Genomic DNA, 7,673 nt, shown 5'->3' with positions numbered 1-7,673 from the left:
CACACTAAAAGAGTCTAGACAACGCTTCTGAGATGAGAAAATAACTTTTTCTTATCTGCCTTCAAAAGGCTTAGCTCTTTCGATTGGTAATTTTAAAAAATAAAAGTCTTACTCATTACCAAAAGATTAGTTCAGAAATTCAGGAAAATATAACTAAAATTTAACAAACTTGAAGAATAACCCATTATTTTATCACTCAGAGATCAACATTCCTGTGTGTTATTGTCTTTTGGTCTTTTCTTTCTGAAAATATAATTAAAACATTTGGGACAACCTTAACTTAATAGTTGTTTTTCTTCCCCTTAGTATTATACGATGTTTTAGTGTGGTAGCCAATATTCCTCTATACTGCAGAAAGTGTACTGAACCAAGGCCAAATCAGTAACATGTAAAATCATAGAACTCTGGAAAACGACTATAGCCAAAACATTCTTTTTAGTATTTGATTTTAGTTGTTCTTTGGATCATTGTATTATAGATGATCAAAAAATGTTTTTCAATCAATGCTGAATTTCAGTGTAAAACATAAAAAATAGACTAAGGGAATAAAGATCAATATTTTCAGTTCATTTTCTCATCAGTTGTTTTGGATCCACTAAGTAGCAGATACCAACTTGGAACTAGATTGCAAAAAATTCATTGGAGGAAACAGTTGTAAGGGGAAAAAGCTAAGGGAATCTTAACAAGCTGTCCAACTGCCCTAGATCTGACCTCCATGAAGGAGAAAGAAAGAACAGAGAATTTGATGGACTGAGCTTCAAACTGCTGTGTGATTCTAACAGTTTCAGCAACAAGCCCTTGAGCCGAAGTCTCCTATCAGAGGGGTCCCTCTTCTAAGTATTCACTCAGATTCCTACTGCATCAGTGGTTCGCTGAGAGCGGCCTGGGAGAAGCAGTGGACACAGGGCACTTGGTGCCTCCAGTCAATGAAGTTCTCTGCAGCAGGAAATCTGAGTGGTGCATTTTCATGGACTCTACACCCAGATGTTCCTTACCATTTTTTTTAAAAAGATATATTTATTTATTGATTTGTAAGGCAGTTACAGAGAGTCAGAAGCGCAGAGAGACAGAGAGGTCTTCCATCCGCCTGTTCATTTCCCAAATGGTCGCAACAGCCAGAGCTGAGCCATTCAGAAGCCAGGAGCCAGGAACAACTTCGGGGTCTCCCGCGTGGGTGCAGGAGCCCAAGAACTACTTCTCTCCCAGGCCATAGCAGAAAGCTGGATGGGAAATGGAGAAGCCGGGTCTCGAACCGACACCCTTATGGGATGCCGGCACCACAGGTGGTAGCTTTACCTACTTCACCACAATGCAGGCCCCTCTTACTGGTTTTTATCAGAAAAGTAAAACTGGTACCGGTGCCTAGCCATTCTCTTAACTTTGAAATCATACAGTCATTAGTGACCTTTGAACTCTTTTTGGCTTTCTAGTAACTAGGCTTCAAATGCATTCCCTGTTGTCCAACCTAGCTGCAGTGTGTCAGGTTACCAGAGTTCTGGGATAGCCCCTCTCAGCCTGTCCTCTCTCTGCCACAACAGTTCATCCCACGCTGCCACAGAATTATTTCTAAAGTTTAATTTACCCTCTTCCTTAAAACCTTCAGGACAAATTCCAAATTCCTCAACCAAAGATGCTAACCCCTTTCCAGCCTCAGCTCTGACCACGCCACATTTGGCACCCTTTCCTGAAACCACACTGAATTTCTCACAAATCCCTCAGTACAGTGTGCTAGTTCATACCTCTAGGCCTTGGACAATGCTCTTCTCTCTGCTAGAGTTACTCTCTCTGGCTGTTGCCTGACCATCCCTACCTGCTCCCTGACCCAAAGATGAAGTATTAGAATTTTTTCACAATTTTCCCATGAAATGTTTAAAGTTATATTCAAACATACTTAACATCTCATAAAATTCACTGAGTCACTAATTTAAAGTGTTGAATTTTACTATAATCATAATAAATTTTATTTATTTATGTGAGAGAGAGAGAGAGAAAAAGAGAGAGAAAGAGAGAGATCCTGATCCTGTTATCTGGTTCACTCTTCAAATGTCCATGATGGCCAGGGGAACAAAGCTGGGAGCCAGTTATTCAAACAAGGTCTCCCACATGGGTGGCAGGAACCCACCTAATTGAGCCATCAGTGATGTATCCCACATTCTGCACTGGCAAGAAGGAGTCATAGAGCAGCTGTGTACAGAACTCAGGCACTCCAACCTGGGACATTATCCTAACTGGCCACTTAACCACTAGGCCAAATACTCACCCTGTAGCCAATTTTAGAATATTTTCATCACTCTAAAAAGAAATCTCACATCCATTAGCACTTATTTCCTCTCTCCCCTCCCCTAACGCCTAGCAACTACTAATGTACTTTCTGTCTCTATGGATTTACCTATTTTAGACATTTAATATAAATAAATAATAGAACATGTGGCTTTTTTGTGATTGCTTATTTCACTTAGCATAATGTTTCCTAGGTCCATCCATGTTGTAGTATGTATCAGCATTTTGTTGTATTGTAAAGTAGTATTCCACTGTATGGAAAGACCACTTTTTATTTCTCTGTCAATTGTTTGACATTTGGGTTGTTTCTACTTTTTTGCATATCATTAACATTTATATGCTTTTTTTTTTTTTGCTGGACAAATGTTTTATTTTCTCTTTGATATATACCTACAGGGGAAATTGCTGTGTTAAATGGTAAGTCCATGTTTAATTTTTTGAGCAACTGTCAGAATATTTGCAAAAGTGTCTGCACCATTATAAATTCCCACCAACAGTAAATGAGTGTCCCAATTTCCCTATATTCTTGCCAATATCTATTGTTATCTGTCTTTTTTATTCTAGACTTTCTAGCAGGTATGAAGTATAATCTCATTATGGTTTTGAGTTGCATTTTTCTGATGGCCTAACATTATTATTTAAAAAATAGAACTTAGGTGCCATCTCCTCTTTTAGCTTCCCAATTCTTTGGTCTGATGCTTTCCCTGTATTTCCATACATGCCACTATTACTGTATCTATTATATTGAGCAGTGACCATATACAATGGTGTGAAATTCTTTAATAGATATTGAGCTCTTTGATGGCAGATTATTTATTTATTTTTGTTTTTATTTACAATTCATTTTTCTAGCTTGATTGAAAATAGACTGATTTCCAACCGTAAGGAGCATGTTGTTTATTTCACCAGTTATGTGTATATATGTGGAACTAACTGTTTTTCTGGCAGGGAGCTTTGTGGTCACAGTGTTGGTTGGGATGGGTGTTAGAAAGGCACACTGGGCGCAGTAGTCCCGCGATGGTGGGGGGTGGCAGCACGGGGGGGGGGTGCTCCTGGAGAACGCTAACCCCCTCATCTACGAGCGCTCAGGGGAGCGGCCGGTGATGGCGCGGGAGGAGGATGAGCAGGTTCCGGATAGCATTGACGCACGCGAGATCTTCGATCTTATTCGCTCCATCAATGATCTGGAGCATCCGCTGACCCTGGAGGAGTTGAACGTAGTAGAGCAAGTCCGGGTTCAGGTCAGCGACCCCGAGAGCACAGTGGCTGTGGCCTTCACCCCCACTGTTCCGCACTGCAGCATGGCCACCCTTATTGGCCTGTCCATCAAGGTCAAGCTTCTGCGGTCCCTTCCCCAGCGTGTCAAGATGGACGCGCACATTACTCCAGGGACCCATGCCTCTGAGCACGCGGTGAACAAGCAACTTGCGGATAAGGAGCGGGTGGCAGCTAGAGAATACACACCTGCTGGAGGTTGTCAATTAGTGCCTATCTGCTCGCTCCTGAACCTGGCTGCTGGCCCCGACTTACCACGTCTGCCCCCAGCTCCGTGCAGAGTGCACAGCCATTTGTTCAATTATTGAGAGTGAGAAACTAATGTTTTGCATTTTGTAATAAACCCTTAATTTATATTCGTTTCCCAAGGGGGGGGGGGGAGAAAGGCACACTGTACAAAGTTAAGATCTCCCACTGAGAGTGGAGTTGGGGATTTGGTGCAGCAGTTAAGCCACTGCTTGGGATGCCCACTTGTTGTGTCAGAGTGCCTAGGGTCCAGTCTCAGCTCCACTTCTGACTCCAGCTTCTTATAATGGGCAGTCTGGGAGGCAGCAAGTGATTGCTTAAGTAGTTGGGTCCCTGCCACCTGTGTGGGAAATCCAGGCTGAGTTACTGGCTCCTGGCTTTGGCTTTGCCCAGCTCCAACTGTTGTGAGCATTTAGGGAGTGAACCAGGGTGTGGGAACATACTCTTTCTTTCCTTTTGTTTCTCTGCTTTCAATTAAATGGAAATAAATAGATATTAAAAAAGAAAAAAAAAAAAAACCTGTGGTCCTGAAGGCTAGGACTAGAGGAAGACCTCTTTCTCTTCTTTTCCTTCTTTCCTTTCTTCTTACCCATTCACCCTCTACTCACCCTCCATTAAAAAATATTTCTTGACCACCTACTTTAGACATTTGAGCTGTTTCTACCTTTTGGTTGTTCTGAATAATACTGGTATGAATCCTGGCATACAAACACCTGTTTAGTTCCCTGCTTTCCATTCTTTTGGGTATATATACCCAGAGGCAGGATTGCTGGATGATATGGAAATCCTATGTTTAATTTTTGAGGGACTGTCATACTTTTCAATAGGAGCTATCTCATTTTACATTCTCACCAACAGTGTATAAGGTTTCTAATTTTTTACATTCTTGTCAATATTTTTTATTTTCTGTGATTATTGGTGGGAGGGGGGAAATTATCATATCAAATGTGAGATAGTATTTAATTATGGTTTTGATTTGTATTTTCCCAGTGATTAGTGATGTTAAGAATTATTTCATGTGCTTATTGACTATATGTCTATCATTTTTGGAGATATCTCTATTCAAGTCCATTTTTAAGTTTTTGTTGTGAGATGCAAATCACTTTTAGTGATTCTTTTTTTTTAAAAAGATTTATGTTATTTATTTGGTTCATTTATTTATTTACTTATTTGACAAGTAGAGTTACAGACAGTGAGAGAGAGAGACAGAGAGAAAGGTCTTCCTTCCATTGGTTCACCCCCCAAATGGCCACTACGGCCAGTGCGCTGCACCGATCCGAAGCCAGGAGCCAGGTGCTTCCTCCTGGTCTCCCATGCGGGTGCAGGGCCCAAGGACCTGGGCCATCCTCCACTGCTCTCCTGGGCCACAGCAGAGAGCTGGACTGGAAGAGGAGCAACCGGGACTAGAACCTGGCACCCATATGGGAAGCCGGCGCCGCAGGCGAAAGATTAACCAAGTGAGCCATGGCGCAGGCCCCATTTATGTTATTTATTTGAAAGGCAGAATTACAGAGAGAGAGAGACAGAGAGATCTTCTATCTGCTGGTTCACTCTCCAAATGGCCACAATGGCCAGGGCTGGGCCAGATTGAAGCCAGAAGCTGGGAGCTTCTTCTGGGTCTCCCATCTGGCTGCTTTCTGAGGCACATTAGCAGGGAGCTGAATTGGAAGTGGAGCAGCTGGGACTTGAACTGGCATCTATATAGAGTATTGACTGCAGGAGGTGGCTTAACCTGCTAAGCCATAATGCTGGCCCCTTTCGTGAGTCTGTAAAGCAATAATTTGCTCTCTCTCTCTTTTTTTTTTTTTTTTTACAACAAAGATGGAGTGCATGTTTGATAAACTTCAAAATTATCATGCTGTTCATGCTACTCATTACGGTGCTCACCAAAAGCTGGAATCTTCCATGGTTAATTGCCTTCACAGTGGGAAGACACGAAAGAGTCCCATGATGGATTATCACCCGATGAATCTTAATTCCTGAGAAGATAGGCAATGTGTCAAAGTTCAAGGGAAAGAGTGAAGGGTGCATTGGATATTTCAGAAAAGATCTCAGGTGTTTCAGGTAGCTATTCCTGTGTAACAAACTTACCCAAAACTTAGTGGTTTCAAACACCAACCGCTTACTCTCCCTCATGATTCTGTGAGTTGGCATAGGAGTTCTTTTACTGGTTTTCCTTAGGCTTACTGAGGGAGCTGCGTTCAGCTGACAGCTGGGCTGAGCTTGAAGGTCCACAATAGCCTTACCTACACCCATATGTCAGGGACTTGATGGGATGTCTGGAATGCTGGGAGCATTCTCTGTCCACATGGTCACGTATCATTCAGTGGTCTAGCCTCAGACTCTTTACATGGTGTGTAGCTTCCAACAGGGTAAGAGTAGATGCTGCAAATTTTCTTAAGATCTAGATTCCAAACTCAAATATTACCATAGTCAAAATTAAGACGCAGGGCTGGCGCAGCTTCTTGAAGGGTTAAGTAGATACCACCTCTTGATGACAGGACACAGACACATTTGTGAAAGACATGGAGATGTGAGGGATTGTTGCTGTCATCTTGGAATATAACCTAATGTCTTCCAAGGGACATGACTTCTGCTTTGAAAACTCAGCAACTCCAGTGACTATCCTGCTGTATTTTTCTCCCTCTGCCACATCTACTGTTGTGGTTCTGTGTCTGCTCATTTCAGTCTATAGGAATAAGACCCTACAAGGCGGAATCTGTTTTAGGAAGGCATGGAACTGTGATAATGGATTAATGGATTTGTAAACTCTGGGGACATTGTGGAACACAAAGTATACCCCATAAATGCCAGTTTTGAACTGGCTGCCTGTAATATAATTTATACATACATTTTTTCATGAAAAAAAAGATAAGTAGATAGCTTCTGATATAATATTGGGAGAGAATTCAAGTTTTTTTTTTTCCCCTTCGGATTTCCCTACAGTTTTTCACCAAGAGGCCTTTTGGCCCACAAAACACAATTATGAGACAGTTGCCTGGCCCAGGTGCAGATTGGTTGCCAAACTATACAAAGCAAATTTATTCATACAGTTTTCTCTCTTACCTTTTCCTTATGAGAGTCAGATTAATGTAGAAAAGTAGAAAGTCCAAGATCTAGCCTTGTCTTCACTACCAAGGTGTGGTATAACCTTGGCCAGGTCCACTAAGGGACCTTATAGTGGTTATACCACTAAGGTATAACCTTGGCCAGGCCCACTAAGCTTCACTGTCCTTATTTATAAATTTGTAATACATCTCTCAGTGCTGTGAAAAAAAAAAAAAAACAAGTAAAATAACCTATGTAATGACTGGTGGTTGCATTACTTACTAGCAAAAGTGTAGCACAAGTATCCAGAGCAGAGAAACCAGACATCACAGTCCTGTTGAGATATTAGTGTACACTGAGCTCTTTTACAGGCCCATTACACCTAAAAGCAATTTCCGGGTGGATTTTCTGTTTGTTCTTGGCCTCTACTCATTGTAATTCATCGCTGTGGTTGCTGCTGCAGTTACTTGACCAGGTCAGATTTTCTTCCACTGGTAAATATATAATGTAAATCACAAAGTAGTGGAAACATGTGATTAAACTTAGAAAATTTTATCTTACCATTTGTCACATGTGCATTGCATATGTACCTAGTTTCTCATTTACACTGCTTAGCTTTTGAGGAAAGAAACTGGTCTCTGATATTATTGGGATCTCCAGTGTCAGCCCCAGCCTCTTATAAAATTTGGCAGTGCTCTAGCCCAATAACTATGCATAAAATGCAGCACATTTGGTCTAAACTCTACATGGTATTTAGGTAGCAGTATCTTATTATGAGTTGACTTGTCTTCCTCCCTGGTATGGACATTGAAGTCCAAACTCCT

The 7,673-nt window shown here is 41.6% G+C and overlaps 1 pseudogene; it reads left to right on the top strand.

Annotated features, from left to right (window-relative positions):
• The first annotated feature begins 3,282 nt into the window (after positions 1-3,282).
• LOC100338919 (cytosolic iron-sulfur assembly component 2B pseudogene) lies at positions 3,283-3,939 on the top strand (annotated as a pseudogene).
• The last annotated feature ends 3,734 nt before the right edge of the window (positions 3,940-7,673 follow it).

This window comes from Oryctolagus cuniculus, chromosome 4 (assembly GCF_964237555.1).
Source record: "Oryctolagus cuniculus chromosome 4, mOryCun1.1, whole genome shotgun sequence".
NCBI classification, from domain to species: domain Eukaryota; kingdom Metazoa; phylum Chordata; class Mammalia; order Lagomorpha; family Leporidae; genus Oryctolagus; species Oryctolagus cuniculus.
Note: the sequence above shows the minus strand (reverse complement) of the source record. Positions and strands in the feature narration are given on the sequence as shown.